This window comes from Lichenostomus cassidix, chromosome 3 (assembly GCF_008360975.1).
Source record: "Lichenostomus cassidix isolate B80296 chromosome 3, HeHo_3.0, whole genome shotgun sequence".
NCBI classification, from domain to species: Eukaryota; Metazoa; Chordata; class Aves; order Passeriformes; family Meliphagidae; genus Lichenostomus; species Lichenostomus cassidix.
This window is the reverse complement of record NC_139483.1, coordinates 48,603,900-48,624,584: the sequence shown is the minus strand read 5'-3', so window position 1 is coordinate 48,624,584 and position 20,685 is coordinate 48,603,900. Positions and strand designations below refer to the sequence as shown.

At 38.3% G+C, this 20,685-nt stretch overlaps 1 protein-coding gene across 2 annotated transcripts in view; it reads left to right on the top strand.

Moving 5' to 3' along the window:
- The window catches only part of MAP3K5 (mitogen-activated protein kinase kinase kinase 5), a 98,420-nt gene that overhangs the window by 1,326 nt on the left and 76,409 nt on the right, over window positions 1-20,685 (top strand). The gene's annotated exons all lie outside the window — the stretch shown is intronic.

Below are 20,685 nucleotides of genomic sequence, written 5' to 3'. Positions count from 1 at the left end.
TGCAGCTGGACAATTTCTTAGTGCTGACACAGCATCTGGGACGCTCCATGTGTTTGTGCTTGGAAGTTTGTGCTTTTGGTATTGGTTGCATAAAATACATATGATGGATGCGCTTGAGCCAAGGGCTGGGTACACCGATCTAGTTAGTTGGCAGGAGTACCCAGGGCTGCATCCTCGCGTGCCAGCTTGCCAGCTGCATGGCGATAAAAGTACAGTGCCTTCTTTTGAAGGTGTGGTGGCCTGAGGTTCTGTGTTGTGATGTACTTGGCCGTGTTTGTAAAATAATAGCAAAAAATTTCCCCATTTTTTTTATTTTATTGACAGATACATGGTGGGAATGTAGAATTAAAAATACCCTTGCTTGCTAGATTTTCAAAGACTTCATACAACTAAGGTTATAGTACTGAATTAATGGCTTTTTTCTTTGAAAAAATGGGAAGCAGGAAATTGACCTGACCTGCAATTTTAGGCTTATTGTGTGGTGTGGCTCTGGTGTATATGAAATACATGCTAAAAATAAGCATTTAACGAGTTTTGTCAGATACTGTAGTTTCCTTCTCTCTTGGGGAGAGGTGAAGAAAAATGGAAAAAAACTCCAAACAAACAAGACCCTCCTGGCAGTATTGTAACCAGTTCTCACAGAAGACTCTTCGGCACAGGCATGCATATGCCTTACACCTCTTTGAAACTTTGCAAGCTTTGCCTCATGCACTGCTGCTTTCAGTTCAGTGAGGTGAGCGATTCTGAAGTGTGCACTCACAGCTTAATCCTTCTGCCCCATGCAGAGCTGTGCCCTTGGAAGTAACAATTCTCAGAAGTCACAGTTCTCAGAAGTCAGAAGAGCTGTCCTTACAGGTGGAAATGGGAAAGCCTTATATTGTCTCCATTCAGCTCGGAGAGATTTCGAGCACCCTGAATCTCTTCATTCCAGGGCAGGTGAAACCTGAGAGTCTCTTTTGCTTCTGTTGTGGAAGCTGTTGCATAGTGAGGCCCACAAAGTTGAATTATCCCTGATGTCTTTGAGCCTCTTGTGCTGGTTAATTTTTAGACTCTGACCTGTGCAATAGGCGGGGTCTTGGTAGTTCATGGACGCTTTTCTTGTAATGGGAGCTTTGACTTGAAGTGGGCCCCTTTTAATTCTGGCAGTAGGCGTCTGGCATATAGTGCTACATAACTGCACGCTTATGTAATATAATTTGCTTATTTCAGTGGCTTTTCAGCAAACTGAAAATGTGAAAACACTTTTTCTTTTGTCCAGTTTGGCTGGAATTTATTGGAAGTGTTGCAAACCAGAAAAAATACTTTGCGATTCTGCTTTAGCAAAGTCAATAAACATGTAAAGAACTAGGAGAGCTGATCACCTCCAGTGCCTGGACTGAAGAGAGCTAGAAGTTTGTGTCTGCTCCACGTATATTCTACTGTCTGAGCTGACCAGTAATAAACCAGCTGCAATCCCAAAGCTGGGTTATGCTGCTGGTCTTAGGTCTCGAGGGATCTGTGGATTTTTATACTTGTTTCTTTGTCCCTGTTGCACTTTCTACACTCTCTCCATTTTTAAGAATTAGTTTTTCTCCAGAAACTTTGAAATAGTGAAAAAATCCCTCTCAGATTAGGAACAACATTAAAGAGTAGAAGCTGTGTAGTAGAAGAATGCAAATAGGGAACTGTGTAGGGAACAAAACAAAAACGGCCATAGAGGGTGTAGCTATTGCACAGATTTTTTTTTTTAACTGCTTTAACAGGATGGTGGGACAAAACGTGTAGGTGACCTAAACTCCGTCTCTATTACCCTTCTTGTCCTCTTTTGCTGTCTGCTTTCAGTGATCAAAGATGACATTAGTAATACTATAAAGAATATCTGTACACTATGTTATTTTTAAAAAGTAGTGTATGAAAATAGCACAGCATGACTGAATATGAAATAAAAATTTAGAAGTGAAAGTGCTTTAAAATTACATGATAGTTAGCTGGTCGTATTTAGGGTGTGAAGTCTTCCTGGACTCACTGTAAAGGCCACCTAAGTTACAAGAGTAAGGAATGATGTGATTTCATGAAGGTTTGGAAAATCGAGCTTATAACTGTGTTTTTATGAAACAAAACAAAAAATTAAACCTCTGAACTCTCATAATGCATGTAAATCAAACATGATTTAGGGGGATAGACCTACAGTATAACATACCTGTCCATCATTAGGGCTTCCCTTTTTAAAAAAATGTCCTATTTTTGCTTTGTATAACATAGTCTGAACTCTTGATAGTGTCTGATGTAGGTTTGCTTCATGCCTTTCACTGCTTCAAAGAGAACCTGAAGGAGTATTAAGTAAAATATCTTAGATGAAAATACTCATCATCCGCTCTAAATGTAGATTAGCCTGCTAATAATCTCCTTCTGCCAGCTTCAGTCAACTATGGCCCTTAAATGCTGAGACATAATTAGCAGTGCATATTTAGTGAGTAGGTGTCAACTATGGATAATTGAATCATGCATGCACTGAATAATAAGAATGAGTCTAGCATTTCTGATTGCATGGCTTAAATTCCACTTGATTTCAGCAAAAAATTTAAAAATTGTTTCTTGATAAGTAAGTGTCAAATGAACCCTGGAAACTGTTGTAAAAGTGTCTGACAAAATCAGAGATTTCAATATATATCGCATTTTTTTCTACTTAAAGAGGAAGGTGAGGAGAGAAAACAATAGAGAGGAAAATTCAGTTTCTTGCAATACTTGATGTATCTGGGTTTGATCAGCTGTCTTAAGGGCTCTTTTCCTTTGTAAAGAGGATAGCTAGAGGGTTTTTTTGGTTTTTTAAGGTTTCTTTGTTTCCAGTAATTTTAAGCTGATGCAGGTGAATTGCAGGCATCTCTTAAATTCAATTTAATTTCTAAACACTTCAAGAATATTTTAAGAGTTGGACAATTAGAGATATGCCCAAATGTATCAGAGACACCATTCTACAGTGCATTAGATAATCATGGTATTTTAAATGTTACTGAAACCATTGATATTTGTAGTTAAATGGTATTTTCCCTACATTTTAATGACCAGATCTGTGTATCCTGTTGATTTTTCTTTAGTTGCTCAGTTTCTTTCAGAAACAGCCATAAATGAGTGTAGAGGACTTTGAGTTTGTTTGGCTTTAGTAAGCATTCTTCTCTTTTTTTTTTCTTTTCTCACTTTTTGGCAATTAAAATTAGAATGGTTTTCTTTCTGTGCAGATCTTTACACAGTCACTTTGTATTACATAAGTGCATCAAGGACTGGCTGAACAGAGTGTTTGAGAAAAACAAAATAGATAAAAGTGCCGTAAAAGGAAAAAACTTGCGTGAATCAGTAATCTGAGTCAGCACTTCATGGGAGGGAGGTGCTCTAAGTCAAGGTAATTTCTTCACACTTGTTTTTAGATTTAGACAGTGATTTGTATGGTAATTTGCTAGATGTACAATATTGGGCATTCTGACTTAAATACAGTCTCAGAGGGACTGGTGGAAGATAAAAATCACACAGGCAGTGACTGAGGAGGATATGGGTTTTCTAATCTGGGCAGTCACTTGTTTTAGGTTGGTTCTCAAGCTAAATAGCTTGACTGATGTGCTTTTCATATAAAAATGTCCTTCTAACTTTAATGTTGTCTTATAATGGGGAATTTCCATTTCATAAGCTTCTTATGCTCAAGTTTCATCAATTGATGGCCCTTAGGATAGCATTTTCTACTAACACTGTTGTGTGGGACTACTGAGATAATTCTTCAGAACAGCAATGATTGACTAAAATACAGTACATCAAATAAGAGATAATAAAATAGGTTTAGTATCTTATCTTTATTTGTGGAATTCAGCATTATTGCTTTCAGAATTCATGCAGGCTTGGCTCGAGATTGGCAGTGTTGGTTTACTGGGCTTAGAAACATAGTGTGCAATGTTCTTGGGGAGACTCTGGGTATACAAAATGACAAAAAGTTCAGTGAACTAGTGCAGTCACTTGTGCGTAAGTGAACTTTGCTTCAAAGATGTTTTGCACCTAGGTTGTTTCTGCAGATTCTACAGAACATTCATGCATTGTGCACTAAGAAACATTTACAGGCACACAAAAATGCAGTAAAGCAGTACCAGGGCTCAACGGTATTCTTGTGTTTTCTTCCTCTAAATATGATAAATTCTATGATGCTATTTTTCTTAAGTGGGATTTATACCTTTATATATGTTTCCTGAAGTTTGTGATTGTGAAACACTAACGCAGACTTTCCTCTTAAACCCAAAGGAGGTAATATTCTATTCAAAACTGATGTTCTTGATTCTAGGAATTGGTGGAAATATTTTCTGTGGTAAAAAGCAGCACGTGGTAAAAAGCATATTAGCTGTTTGTAGGAGAAAAAATAATCACTACCAGAGAGAGTAATCACAAGCTTTATTCTATTCCACATTGTCTCTCAGAATGATTAGGTGGTTTTCATCACCTTTTTCTCTGTGCTTCCTAATTAAAATTTTTTAATTTCACTGACTGAGTTTTGTCAGACACTTGAAATACTGTACATACTTTCTGTGATTATGCAGCACTTACATTCATATCTTATTTTACTTCTTTTTGACAAGCCCCCCCATTCCCCAGACACTGCTGTATCCCCACTACTGTTTCTATAGCATCATGACTGCAGAATCAGATGATAGTTCTTATTAGTGTAGCAGGCGAAATAATGCAGTTGCATTATTCTTGTCCAATTTCAGAGTCCCAGACAACTACTAAAAAAATAAAAAGAAGTTTAGTCCCACTGTCAGTGGAACTCATGTTGAAAAATTCTGTATTTCAGCAGCAATATAATGCAGCGATGAGTTTGAGCAAGAGATGCCAAGTAAGTTTATAATCGTGTGCAGACTTGAGCTGATGTCTGTCTTGAGGGTATGACTATAATCATGTCACGGATGCAAAGGGTTATGGTACAGAATCTTTGTGTCGAAATGCATAGCACATATTGTAATGTTTAGGTGAGGTGGATTGTAAAGCTCCTTTTGATTCTGCATATTGATTCCAGTCTCTCGTAGAAAGCAGCATTAGAAACCTAAACCAAATACATGGCGCATCTTCAACGCGGAAGAATATTTAATTCTAAAGCACATGAATGCCATCTACATGTACAACAAAAATGATGAGCCTCGAGAAAAATCGGTAATCCTGATACAAAGTTTGTGAGTTCATAGTGCTAGTGGAGAATTTCTGAAGTTATGAAGAAATGGTGGGCTTTGAAACAACATATTCACAAATATTTCCATTGCTGGACCAGCTGTAAATTTCTAGAACCAGATTCCAATATTGGTACAGTATTGCACAAATCTCATCAGGCTACTTGTCAATAGGTGACTGAAAAATATTCCATCAGGTTCTGTCTGAAGTAGGCAGAGCACAGCTGATACAGCCACTCCATGCATGTGGACTGTGAGACCTGAGTTCTCTTTCAGGCTCTGTCACTGGCCTGTCATAGCAGCTTGTAGCTCTGCTGTGCAGATAGAGCTTTCTCAGGCCTCTCCCACAGCTGAAAGGTTGATGCAGCATCTGCCATGGGTGCCTTGGGTGCCATGGGTGTGAATTTCCAGCCATGTCTGTAACATAAATAATGTTAAGGGTATGCTCTTGCAGTGTTTATTTATTAAAGCGTTATCAATGAAACAGCTGACTAGACAGTCTACATCCAGTCTTTTGTTGGATTATTCAGAAGTTACTGGAAGTTACTACAAGTTAGGCTTTTGAATGGGTACTTTCTCTGTTAAGTGCATCAGGGTGATAGAGCTAGTTTAGAAATACTTCATGGTATTTGAAGTAGTGGGAGGAATGAAGGTTATGGAATTTTTAGGATCTCTTAAAATACAGTAAGTATGTAAAACTCTTGAGGCATCTGTATACGCAGACATCATCTAAGTATATTCCCCACTGGAGAAAATGATGAATGGAGCTAGATGAATACTTTTTGAGTAATGCAGAAGAAAGCTTGTGACTGATTTTTCTGCAGTTTGCATTTCTGTAGCTTTGAACAGGATGTGTCATAAAGAAATTACTCTTGAATTTGCTGCAGTCATGATAATAATTTGGTTTCTCTTTTTAGTAGCTTTCTAAAGTAAAGACGCACAACAAGCTGTAAATGAAGCAAGTGACAACAGCTGAAACAAGTAGTGTTAAAGCCTAAAGGTTGAAGTAAAAAGTAGAAAAGGCCTTTTATATATCATTTAGCACCATTGTCCTCAGTAAATTTCATCCTCTGATATATCTTAAATAAAATTAGGTTAAGCAAGTGAAAATTACAGTTTTATGGTGGCTTGTTTTCTTTTGTCCCGGTATAAAATAGCTGAGTTTTGAGTGTATTCTGTGGTGCTGATCATTTAAAACTTGTTCCTCTTTTTCCCAAGTGCCTTTGGAGCAGTCTCTATTTGGAATTGCTGTATTCGCATGCATAGGTAACCTGAAAGTTTATTTATAAGTGAAACCCAAAGGAATTAAAAAACCTCAGTGGCTCTGCAATGACAGGGATTTTGCAAGTGTGTGGTTAATAAAATGGAAGTTATTGCTGGGATTCACATCTTATATTGTGAGCTCCCTGGTTTAGATTGTCTCCAAACACCCACTGTCCACAGTAGTCTCCTACTGCTTCTTTGGTATAGCTTCTCTGGGGGTTATACTCAGCAATTCAGACACACTGAGAAGTACAGCATTTGTTAACATGAGATAAACATCTCTAGCAGTCAGCGAAGTCATCCCATACAGCAGACCATGTGTGTGTGACAGATGACAGAAGAATCTGTTTTGACAATTGGAGAATTTTCTGGTAATCACTGGTGGGTAGATTTGTATAAGAAGTTTGTAACTTTTTGTATTTCAAGAGAACATGAACCTCGGGCTGTGCTTGACACACAAGCACAGACTGCTTTTTTATTTTATATTACTTTTTTCTCCCGAGACCAAATTTATGCCTTGGGTGATGCAGATATAATATTTCATTTATGAAGAGCTACTGATCAGCTATTAACAGTGGCATGCCAGAGTTGAATTCTCTTCTAAATTGTGTCTGCCTTTATTCATAAACATTGGGATGAGTTTAGATGTGGCATGGGGCTTAAAGATTTCCCACAGTCTGAATCATTTGAAGCTAGTGGGAATCAGTCCTCTTTCAAATCCCACAAGAAACGTATGTTTTGATTTAAGAGCTAGGCTCCCTTGTAAAAATTTGGCTCTGCATTTCTCCCTTACTGTAATAAAGTAAATGAGTTGCTCTGGGACTTGCTTGCTGATTGTGTCAGTGGGTGTCTCTTGCAGAGAGTGCACTCTGGGTGAGTAAGCAGCTGGTGCTTTCAGTGGTGACCACGGTTTTTCAATGGTACCTCCACAGAGGAGTTATCTGCAGTTCTTGCAGAGTTTATGTGGTTTTCTTCCCCTTCACACAATACCTGTCTAACACAGTTTTAATGCTGCTTTCATTACAGTCTTTCTGACTTATTAGGGACTATATATAGACTGAGACCTGCAGTCTGTGAAGTGTGAAGATGCAGATTAAACTTCCAGCAGAAGTCTATTCTGCAATGCCCAAGTCACTAATCTGACATTAGCACAGGAAGACCTGGATGTGAACAAGGAAGACTCAGTGATGTACTAGCAGTAAAGAAACAGTTGTACCACTGCAGGAATTAACTTGTGGTTCTGAAGTGGGGCCCCTCCTGTGTGGCATAAATTTGTTCAGTTATCTTGACACAGTAGCAAAGTGTTTCATTTAACTCCAACATAGAGGCACACCCATAAGATTAAATGCTTCTACTTCCACTGCTCCACCTTCATTATGGTTTTTACAGCTACACACACTTTTAAAGCATGATAGTACTGGCTTTTCTCTATAGAAGAATGTCTCTGAAGGGAAACGAGATGTATGGCATAACATTGTGTTTTATTCGTTTATTACTGCTTTTCAATACAATATCTCAGATAAGGTTTCTTGACCTTCCTCCAGGAGCAGTATAGCTAGTTTGAGTGAAAATTAATTGACTTCAGCTTGAATGTATGTGTGCTGATTACTGGTTATGCTTTCAGTTGCATGGCATGATAGTGAATGCCAGGTTTTTGGTTGTGTGCTGCATCCTGTCTTCACTCACTCCTTGCAGCTCTTGTCATCAATGGAGGTGACATGTGGCATCTGTGGAGAAGGGCAGAAGCCATTTGCCTCTTGAATGTAACCTTGTCTTCCAGATCACAGTTGGAAATGAGAAGTTTTTGCCAGGCAGTTGGTGTGAAGAACAGAGAATCCTTCCAAATCTTGGGAGCAGAATTTTGTCTGTTCTGAATGTTGTCATCATTCCTGGGTCAAGTGCAATTGCAAAAGACTTAGTGACACCATCCTGATCACTTTCAATAGGAAAGAAGTGATTGTTACTTGTGTAAATAAGCTGAAGTCCTGTGTATTTATGTTCTCTGTTTCCCTGAGATCAGTTTCAATTTTTGTTTTCTGCAGAGCTGAACTTTGCTGTTACTTTATGTAAAAATAAATATGCTTCATATGATACTTGGAGTCCTTCAATATGTAACCTCTTACAAGAGTTTTCAGTGACCTTGCAAATCATGCAAGTTGCTGTGCAGAATCTATTTTCTTTTGCTTATGATGATGAAACTTATTTCAGGAGGTAAACTTCCCAGATTAATTAATTTGATGTTTGTATATTATTTACCTTTCAAGATTGTGAAGACCCCAATTTCCACAGTTATTTTTTATGATTGCATGTTAAAGGAACCAAACCTCTCAAAAAATTTTTTGTTGTTGTTGTTGTTTTGAGACTGACTCAAAACCTTAGTTGTTCTAATTTCCTTTTATGTCTTTCAGGGTTTTTATTATTTTGGGAATTTTCCTAATTTATTAACCAGGAGAACAGCTCTGTATATAGTGAATGTTGCACATATGAGGCCTGGCAGAGATTGCAGGGCAAGCCAGATAAAAGTAGCCCTTCCAAAATATCCTGTACACTTATATTATTGCTGTACAAAGCAGGTTTTATTCTTTTTTTTGAAAGGGTGTCTGTAGCAGGGGAAGGAGCATGTTCTTTAGTGATGTGGTTCTAAAGGCAGGAGGGGAGAAAAGGCCCTACCTTTGGATGAGAGCAGCCTGATGAGATCAATGCAATTATCTTTGAGGAAGTGCTGGGGTCTTGCAGCAGTGCCCAATTCTGGTTTGTTCTTGAGGGGTTATGTTATTTCCTACCCCTTCATCAGAATGAACAGAGGTGGATTTTTTTTCTTCTATTTGCTGCTACAGGCCAAGAGCAGCATGTGGGTACCCTGAGTTACCAGAGCCATCGAAGGCCACCTCCAGTGGTGAAGTCTGAATTTCTCATGGCTGTGCTAAGTCCAGGTCTGAACTGGAGAGGAAGTACTTCATCAGCTTCTCAGGATAAGGAAGGAAGCCCTTTGGCCTGGGCTAGAGCTGAGCACCGGTGGTATATGCTTGGTTCTGGACAAGCTGGAGCCTATATGGGCAGCACTGCCCAGAGCTGAGTCGGTGTGATGCAGCCCAGCCCAGCTGTGCTAGCAGCTTTTTGCTGGACCAGTCTCAGGTTATTGCAGAATGCTCTGTTTGCAGGTGAGAAGTGTTTCAGGCTGGATTTAGAAGCCACTCAAAGAGCTTATATTGAAGATTAACTCAAATATGTTTATTTCCTTGAGGCTTAATAACATCAGAAATTTGTGGAGGTCGTTGAGTGTGAAGTGGATTTAACATGGTTTAAATACTTCAACGCATTTGGGTGTATTTCACAATTCTGAGGTAAATGGAGAAAGTCTTAAAAGTATGTGTTCTAAAAACATTCCATAAATGAAGCCAGAAAATGAGGATTCTTGCCAGTAATTCTGTTTCCAGAAACCATCCCTTTTCCAGCAGATGCAAGAGGGCCAAAATGCAATAAAAACACTGGGAAAATGGACTGAACTAAAGCAAGAGCTTTTGCAGCAAGCCCTGCCAAATGGGTGTGAACTGGAAAATTTCCAGTCCATTTTGTTGCTTAACTGCTTGTATTTTGGTCTGTTTTCTGCAGCATCCCAGAAGTGTCTCTGCTTTGAATGATCAATATGTTGACAACCTGATATACTTGTCTCTGCATCCTCTCTGTTCAAGTACTTTGATATAATTGAAAATTGAAAAATTCAATTGAAAAACTTCCAGATAGGCAGGCTTACCAAACCTTAGTGGATTTCAGTTTCGGTTGTGGCTGGTTGCAAACTGGCAGATGCCTGTCTTCAAGATTTAATTCACTTCATAAGCAATTATATATTCCTTATCCATTATGAATTGAAGATCTTGATTCACAGATACAGAGAGCTGGGGTTGTTCAGAATGGAGAAGAGAAGACTTCAGGGAGACCTCATTGTGGCCTTTCAGTACCTTAAGAGAGCTTTTAAAAAAGAGAGAAAGGGACTTTTTATATGGACAGATAGTGATAGGAAAAGGGGGAATTGTTTTAAACTGAAAAGTTAAAGCTGGTTTTCAAACTATAAGAGGACAGGTTTAGAGTAGATGTCATGAAGAAATTCTTCAGTCAGCAGGTAGTGAAGCACTGGAACAGACTGCCTGAAGGCTGTGGATGCCCCATCCCTGGAAGTGGTAAAGACCACATTGAATGGGCCCTGGGCAACCTGATCAAATGAGTGGCATCCCTGTCCAAGGCAGCAGGGTTGGAATTAAGTGATCTTTGATGCCCTTTCAGCCCAAACCTTTCTATAATTCTGTGATTTAGAGCTACTGCCATAGTAATGTCAAGTACTTTTGTAGTAGAATTGTCTCAGACTTCTAACACTGAAAGGTCTAGTTGACATGGCATATTTTCAAATAATCCTTAATGCCAATAAATAAATACAAGCACAGTGACAGTTACTGCAATATGCATATCGATATCAGAAAAGAGAATTACCCTCCTGCCAAGAGTATACTGATGCCACACTCTAGCTGCAGTGCTAAGTAGGATAAGATCATAAAATCCATTTTTCTAAGCACTTACTCTCATTAAGTAGGACTCCTGGAGGAGCTGAGTATATTGTATCCTTTGAGATGCAGTCCCATGGCAGCTTAAGTGGATAAGAAACTGGACTAACACGCTTCTCTCTGGTGCTGCTTTCAGTACTCAGAGAATTACGTGATGAGGTAGGTCAGGGAGCTGGCCTGATTGCTAACTGACTGCTTTACTTCCTTCTGGTTAGCTTTCTGTTGAGTAAGTTCTGTGAGCTAAGCACGCGTTCCAGAAGACAGATCAAAAGCAGGACTGCAGCAACCTATGTTGAGATTGCCTGAAGGTGTGGTTTCATGTTATTCTTGATCTTGTCTCCTTGGGGGTTGCCTCATATCCTTTCCTCTTCCGGTCAGGGTGGCTAAGGAATGTATTTCATGTTGGTTTTGCCAGCTGTTTGTTCTCTCAGTCTGATGTTTTTCAGATACTTCCAGTTTACACAAAGGTATGAAAACATTGTTTGAGTTTTGCTCTGTATTGGAACAAAAACTTGAGGACTTCTCATCATCTGAAAGGTCAAAGATTCTCCACCTGAATTGAAATTTTGGCTACATCTTTGCTAGCAAATGAGTATATGTGGTGTGGTGTCCCACTCTTAAGAGAAGCACCCAAGATTCAGAGGTGCTCATGGTCAAAAGGAATGACAAAAGTCAGAGGGTCCATAAAAACTTACAAATTTTTATTAGATTATACACTTGCCATGAAAATTGGTATGTTAGTCCATTGCGTCCCAGTATAAGCACCCAGTAGAGGGTTTTGGATAAAGGGGTAGAGTGAAAAAGAAGAGAGAGAGCGATGGGTTAAGAAGGGGGAGAGAGAAAGGAAGAGAGATCAGCAGTCCTGGCTCCAGCGTTGATCCAGCTGATAGTGTGGCCAAGGTCCTGGGGTGCACACACACCTGGGCTTTGTGGGAGTACCCTTCTGTAGATAAGTTTCCCCTGGAGATTAGTTTTTCTCACTTTCTATGCAAATCAGTTATAATGCACAGTCCATTCTTACACAGCTTTCTGGAAATAGGTCAGAGGGCTTTGGGGGGGTCTTTGGTGGTCTTGATCCCCCCCTACAGTCCATGCCTGCTTCTTGACTTCATTCCTGATCTTGCACTGTACTGTGTTGTGCTTATCTCCAGGAGCCAGAACAAGGTAATTTGTCCTGGAAAAGTGCTGCCCTACCAGCATATGGCCCCCTTCTCCAGCCACATCCTGTTCTTTCTCACAGCAATCCTTGGCTGGCTCCACAGTTATGCGGCCATTGGTGTTTGGAGACGTACACGTTAGTCCCCTTATCTTCTAGGCTTCTACATGTGGATATCAGAGTTCAGTGGCCTCTGCTGTTAAGCTGTTATCACTTCTGGCGTGCTTTTGGTCTGTGCCAATGAGCAGAGCCTCAGTAGCATTCCCAGTGGTCAGTCTGAAAGGAGCAACCTGAGGCTGGGAGAATTTAAGACTGATGTAAACCATTTCAAGCCATTTGGGCCTCATGCAGAAGTGGGACCTGGGGCATGTTTAATCAGTCAGCATTGCTTTACTGGTTTCCTAGTTTAGGTGTGCTTCTTTGAAGCTTATGTGCAGAGCTGAGGAAGTGCAGTTGCAATGCCTACCTGTTCAGGATGATGAGTTAAAGAAATTGCATTTGTGAATGCACAATTCCAGTAATTGTCTTAGCTTCCAAATTCAGTCTTTCTTAAGGGTCTTAAACTGAATGAAGGGCTGTGGGTCGCTATTGCAAGTCTTAGGCCTCAACAGTCATTCAGCAAATAACCTGCTAATATGTGCTGTTTGTTGAAAAAGAATCTTTCAGATACGCCACATAGAACCAGATTGCAAGTACAGCATTTGTGCATCTTTTCCAGCATGGATCATAATTTTCTTTGTATCTGGATGAAATGTACAAAATGTCATGACTGAATATGATGTAAAAGTTTCATTTTCCATTTTAATACATTTGAATTTTCGGTCAAACTCTAATGCGTAACTTGGAGAGCACATCACAGTTCCTTTTTTTGATAAAAGATATAATATTTTTCAGTTATTAGTTTCTGCTTAAATGTAACTGCCCTGCAGTTATACTGACAAGCCTTCAGTGTGGAAAATGAATACGTTTGCAAAAGAAACAAATGAAGTTTCAGGAGCTAAAGTTTTGATGTATACTATTGCGAATGACTTGGCCAATGCTGGCAAAATTGTTTCCTAGAGTTTGTGGTTTAATTTGCTGGTCTTTATATCCAGGGCTTTTTTTGATAAATCTCTGTGAAAGAGTGGTTACTTGGCTAAAAATGAATGTGTGAATAGGTGATGGCTGTTGTCACTTTTCCCCGCCACAGTGTCTCAAGTGTTTCTTCATCCTAAATGATTCTTTTTCTCCTCTATAGAAGATGAAGAGCCTGAGCATGAGAATTTAAGTGTTTATATGTTACAAATGCAAACTGGGCTAGGTTTCCTACCATCTGTGTGGGTTATTTAGTTTGTGTAAAGCTGAATATCTCTTTCTATGGAAATTATTTAGATTTACATCTGCGTAGCTTTCCTGTTCACATCAATACTTGCTGTAGAAAAAAAAAGAATTCTGTTTTTAGCATAAGTGACTGTTATCTTTACTATTTCAGCACTGCACGTTGAATGGAAATTGAAACCTGTGTTGAATATTGCAGTGAGATCATGTATACTGTTATTTTAGTTAATTGGTACTAGAACACTTGGAATACTAACTGAATTCCAGAAGTTGCTTGCAATGAAAACATTTTTACCTGCTCATAGAATACAGAAGAAATAGGAATATAAGATTAAGTAAATCACCTTTTACATATGAAAATGGTAATGCCTACCACTTTGGCCATACTATGCCAGTCGTCAAACCTTCTCTTGCCCCACTGATTTAGGAAGTTGAAATTGATGAATTCATAAGGTTCTTCTAGTATAATTTCCTTGGTTCAGTTGTGGCTAGCTTATGTAAGATTTTGCTGTGATTTAAGAAATATAGATAATGGATTCGTTTGTAGACTGTTTTCTCAAGTAACATGTTTGACTGTGTTTCTGTTTTGTAGTCCTTGTCCTTACTCAAAAATATGATGCTATGCAAGGCACTTAAAACCTCATTTGTAATGCTAGTTCTGCTTCAAAAGTACTACTGGTACAATATTTCTTTTTTTTCCTGTACATGGAATTCAGCACTGTCCCATCTTGGTGAATGTCCATACATAAATACTTCAGAATCAATTTCAGTATTTACAGTGCTCCAACTGTTTTATCTTGAAGTCTTTTATTGTGCATCTGCCAGCTGTGTTGCTAACCATTCCCCTTTATGGATTATGTGCTTACTTATGGATTTCGCCTATAGATACTAGAGCACTTTATAGAGGGAGCAGATAGCAATCTCATCATTTTAAGGAGAATGAAACCGGAAGGGTACAGTGTAAGTGACTTGCCTGGGGTTTGGCAGTAGCTAAAGGTGAGGAGAGAACTCAGGTTTCCTGAGTTTGTGAGCTGCTGGCTAGATCAGATGTGCTGCTGTTGTGATCACTGGTGGTTTAGACATGACTCATTTTTGTTAAGAAGACAAGAACATCCATGATAGTAAACATCAAATCAGAAATTTAAACCACTCTTATATAGTGGTTAGATATTCAATTTTACTGCAGTAATTCTAAATCAGTGTCATAGCCATATAAAAGTAGGTTTCGGTACTGGAATCATATACAGAGATGGGTTGCCTTTGGAAGTAAATTTGTGTGTCTTGTATTAATACAGAGATTGACAAGCGACAATTATCCAAGGCTGTTCTTATTGCTGTAAAACTGAATCAAATGAGAATGGAATCAGAGCAATCACAGGCCACCTGGAATTACCATTGACAAAGCCAAAGGCAGACCTGTTTATCAGATCTGTTTAATCTCGTTTTGCAACAATTAGCAGCAATTATGTCAAGCGTTAGAGAATTTAATTCAGATGAGTCATATCCGTTTTCTGTTGTGGGATGCAATAGTGCAGTTACTTGAGAGGCTGGACAGACTGTGCTGCCTTAGAGGCAGACAAAGTGGTGGTGTGAACAGTAGTATTTTCTGTATTAATTTGCAAATTAGTAGTTGCTTCTCAGGAATTTTGAGTGTGATATTCCAGTAACTTGAATACCAAGTAACTATTTACATGCGCACATGGTTCTTTCTGTAAGAAATTTGTGTGGGAGATTTTGTCCTCCTTAATAAGAATTTGTGTATCAGCTCCTCTTCCCTTTACTGATACTTTCACTGTTACTCTGACAGTCATGAAAGGTGAGGGGTAGCTCTGTGATCTGTGTATCTGTGCTCCAGTAAGCTAAAGCAGAGTCATAGCTCAAATTGTGAAATTAATTTCAAGCTTGGTCTGTGTAAAAGGGAGATACACTAAATAAAGCAGACCAGATTAATCCATGTCTGTCAGAACTTTTATCCTAGACTTCTGATTACTGTTCTTGGGAACTGGTGAGAGATAAAGTTTACAAAAGGACAGCCATTCCACATTTTCTGGTAGTTGGCAACAATACTATAATCTTGTAACTTGTATGTCTGCAACTGTATACAAGGCTGCAATTTTGCTTCTTTCTGCTGGAGATAAACTATTTGTCCTTGTTACCTTTTAACAGGATCTTTAAATTTTTTTAAAGTATTTCAGGCCCCTGTGTAACAGCGCAAGATTACCTAAGTCTGTGCTGCAGGGTGCTTTGTAAAGCAGAACGCTGATTCTGGCTCAATATTCTGTGGATTGTTGTGATAGAAGAAAATTATAGTGCCATGTGCCATGTTAGCGACAAATGTCTGGTTTGACGGAGGGTTGCTTTTTGAATTTCTGAATACTCCAAACTCTAGTCTCATCTTTAAATTTAAGACTTTATTTTCTGTGTGAAGTAGATACTTTTTTTGCAGTGTTTTTGGTGGAGCCCAGGGGATCTTTCAAATCAAGTTTAATCAGGTATGTGTTGTTTACTCTGCACTTCACCTGTGTTGACTGAAGTAAATTGATTTGTGTGGTTGAGTGCTGCATGTGGGCTTTTTCCTGCTAAATTGCAAGGAGAGCTGCGTGCAAATGTTGTACTTGTGACTTACAGATCACTAAGGTCTGACCAAGCCCTGTGAAGATTGTCCTACCTGCTTTCAAATCATGTTTGACTTGTGAAGCCTTAGTAGTGGTGATAAGTGGGAAAAGCAGCTTAATTGTAATTTTACAGCTTGCTTTGATGAAAGAAAGTGGTGGTGGTTTCTTTTTTTGTTTCATTTTGTTTTTTTAAGGAAGAGCTGGAAATGGACAGGGTAAATGATGTATGGGAGCAGATGCTGATATGTCTTTCTGTTTTTTCAAGGATTTCTTTGAAACAGGACATAAATAGACTTTGTAAGGTGCAGATGAATAGGAAAAGTAGATATAATCTTTTAAAATTGAACAAAAAATATTTAGGACCTTGCAGATAGGCAATAAATAATATCAAATTCATGTGCTGGCAATGATAAATTTATTGCTATGCTCATAGGAAAAGAACATGCATTGCTATCTAGAAATCTGTGAGCAATGAAACAATTGATAAACTAGTGCTTTATTTTGGGAAATATTGGTCAGTGCAGTCACTAGATCAATTTTAAAACCAAATGAATAGATAGAGACACAAAATAACTAAACACTGCAGGGTATGCTTATGTTTTAATCTCTTAGGATACCTAAGAGAGTTTAGAGCTATTGTGAATAAATTTCTGAAAACCTCCCAGGAGTAATAAACAAACTTGTCAGGAGTCACAAGGAAAGAAAGAAATTAAAAACTAGAAGAGTCATTTGCTGTATGAATGTAGGATGTGGCATATCTTTACTGCATGCATTTCTGCTCGTCACATTTGAAAAACTGAATTTTTATCTTGGTGAAAGACAGACAAGGGAAAAATGGATTATCTGAATCATTCATGGAGTTGTTTCTGTGCAGATGGAGACTCACTAGATATGGGCTTTTCAGAAGAAATGCAAAGGGAAAGGTGGTGTAATTTAAAATTATGAATGGAAATAGAAAATTTATAAAGGAGTAATAACTAATTTTAAATTTTTGACATTCTAACTCTTATTTGTGAGCAGTTTTAGAAGAAGCTAAAAGAAGCACTTTTCCATACAAGAACATAATTAAATATTCTTCAAAAGGACTAACATTCCTGAGGGATGGATTTGCTAAGACCTGTTATCAATTGTGTACACATAAAATCACTTGGAAACTCTTCAGGCTATTGAATTTACAGATGCTTTAGGATGTACCATGTGGCTTTGCAGTTGCTTTCTTTTCCTTTTCACAAAAATTTGTGTGCTTTTTAAGAGACAATGGTGTTCTTTATCAGAAAACATGGCATGTGAGATTCCAAAGCTTTCAGGCAATTAGTTTTCTGGGTGCCTTTCTAGTCATGGGAAAACATTGGACACAGCAGTGAAAATGCTACAATGTAGAAATTTTTGTGGAAAGGGTGGTGAGAACCAGGAGTGGCAGGTGTATTTTTGATTATAATGAAACTTGAGGCCTAAAATTCTCAAGTGCTGTTTTATTTATGAAAAATAATTTCTTCTCAGAATGGAAATATTTCCATGACTGAATAAAGACATTTAACGAATGTGTTTGTTTACATCTCTCAGAAAAATTCTGCTTCCAAATTTTCAAAAGCTTGGGAAGATTTCCATTTTTTACAGGCATTCCAGATGCTGTTCATCATAATCCTGAAATGCTTGTATTTATTTTTCAGTCTGTACTTGCTGCTCATGAATCTTCTAAGTTTAAACCATTTTTGGTACCACTGGATTGGAAAACATTAACTCTCATGACTTGGAAATGATGTTATGAGAAATATTTGTGCATCTTTGAACTAGAAACACTTCCAGAGCTTTTTTAGTGCCTTAATGGGCATGGCTCTGGCCTTCTGGTCTACAGTCTGTCTTAAACATTTACCTTGTCTTGGTGCAGACCACATTTCTGCTAGAACCTGTGTAAGAATGAGCCAACTTCTTAACAAGAAATTGAAAAGATTAGCTAAAAAGAGGAAGTGCTTTCAGATAGCATAAAGACATCTTAAGGAAAACTTCTTTCCAGAAAATGTATGCTATTTATTAACAGAAATTTTAAAGTACTCTACAACAGGTGGCATTGCTAAGAAGATGAAGGAATGGAATTATGCGCTTTGAAAGATGAACTTTTGTTCAGATGAGGAAACTACTTCAAAAATGTGTAAAAAGGCATGTAAGCCTTAGTAAGACAGCTTCTAAAAGAGTTTGAGTAATATTTGCTGAAAACTGCATTTATTTTTTTTTTCAGTCTTTCTCGAATGCTTCATCAATGGGGGGAGCAAAGTAGGGATCCTGGGCAGTCAAGGTGGAAAAGGAAGATTTGAGAATGATACATCTTTCCTGATGTCATTGTAAGGACTTTCTTTAAAGGGATAAGGCTAAGGAACTACCTCAGACTTAAATTTCCAGAAGAGGTTTTAAAATAAGCTGATAAAATGAACAGTACCAAGTGATAAAAGCTATGGGAAGATGACTCAAAAGTTCTCAAGGAGCTCTGACTGAAACAAGTTGAGATGGTAATTATGGTGCGTGACTTCTGATTTTAGTTGATGTTGGCAGCATAGCAGAGAGAGATGATGTTGGTATAATGTTGGGGCAGTTGGGTTAAAAATATAAATAAAGAACACCTTGTTTAGATTCATGGGTAAAATCTGGCAGTAGGGAGGAGCTGAAGTGGCTTTTCTGTAGAAGGAAGGCACACTCTTCTTATGAGCCTGCACTTAAGGCTAATCCATTTAAGACAGTATATTGAGATGTCAGAAAGCTTTTCATGGGATACTTTACCAAATACTTCTAAAGAGACAAAATTACTGGAGATGACATCCTTGTAACCCTTAAGATAAGTGGACTCTTAAAGGAAAGGAACAGAAGATAAGTTTTGCAATGAAGCAAGGTTGCCAGTAGAAAAACAGGCTGTTAATAGGATTGTTCTGTACTTTCTTTTTTGAATTGGACATTTCAGAAGTTTGACAGATGATCTGGAAATCTCTTTCTGGTGAAAAGGGTGGTGGTAATGTTTGCCAATGTGCAGGCTGGTCAAAACTTTAAAGAATAGGCAGTAAAGAATTGCAGAAACTCTTACGGTACCAGAGAAATGAGCAGGTAAAGAACAGTTGAAGTTCAGTGATAGTGAATGCAAAATAATATATATGAAGAAAAGCTGCTCTAATTGTTCACATAATATTGAGCACTAAATTAGTTGTTGATATTCATCTTTCTAGGTAGCTCAACAATTTTCTCTAAATGTGTCTGGATTGTTGTCTAATAAATCTCAGTCTTTATTTGCCCCATTCTTACTGTCTCTGCAACATTGCCTGCTGGCTTCTGGCAGAGAAGAAATATTGAGATAAACAGAGTTTTGATCTGATCCCTCCAGCTGCTGCAATGAAACCCATACTTGGTTTTTGAAGCTTGGAGGTACGTCTGCCTAGACGTTTCTGTCAGTGAGCTGAGCAAAGAAACCAAATACATAACTGTGTTATAAGTGAAAATAGTCAGATTTTAGGAAAAAAAACAAACTGGAAGACTTCTTAGGTGGAGAAAACTTCAGGTCACCAAGTCAGAAATAAACAGAACAGAAAATACAGAAATAAAAAGAATTTTTGATCAGCTTTTTCTCCTGCCCATCCTGTCCTTGAGGTAGATTGTTGTTTCCCACCTTGTAGAGCTCCTTTCCTTGCAGAGCCCTTTCCTTGCAGTTTTAATGAACTCTGCAACTTTGGAGCTGTAGCAAATTCTTCAGTGAACTTAGACTTCAGGAAAACTTTCCACCGCCCCTGAGACCTGGCTGTTTGGTTTTCATAGGAGTCTCCTTTCTTTGAACTTTTCTGTTGGCACACCTGTGTTCTTACAAGTTCTTTCTTCTTGGGTAGGCTCAGTCACTTCTCTAGAGGATGAATAATTGCTCTTTTACCTTGCATCTCAAATACACATAACGTGGAAACATTAACCAAAATAATCACACAAATACTGTCACATCCCTTATTTATTTATTTTTTTATTTATCTATCTGTTTAGGGGGGTTTTGCCCACTTAAGATCCTGTCAAGACCAAAGGAGTGTTCGGTCTTTGTTGAAAAAAAAAGTTGCAATTATAAAGATCCTCTGAACAAACCTTCTAACTGTAGAAGTACTGATTTGCTAGAGCTCGCCTTGTTTTCAATTATTACTTCTCCTGTTGTGTCTGTAGATTACTTAAAAAATTTTTGGTGCAGATCCTAGCTGTATGTATATATAACTCTATATATCCTAGCCCTGTAATGTGCTCCAGCCTTCAGCTGAGCTTCAGCAGTTACCCCTTTGATGTCTGAGCATTTTTTCTGATGCAAAGTTTGGAGTTAAGTAATCTTTAGTATTTGATGTTATTGGTACTAGGGAGCCTGTTTAACTAGGATTGATACAGATGCAGTGAGCCTGAACATATTGAGGTTATTTTTAAATAAATGGCTCTTTGTTTGCTTGTCATCTTTTATTCTTGCCTAATCCTGAGTTACTCCCACATGCATCAAGCTGACAGTGGGTTTTTTGAATTGTTGAGGGTTGGAATCATGTGATAACATTACAATCTTGTTTTGGATCCTGTTTTGGGCCAAGAGAGTGGATTCTTTGAATCTCAAG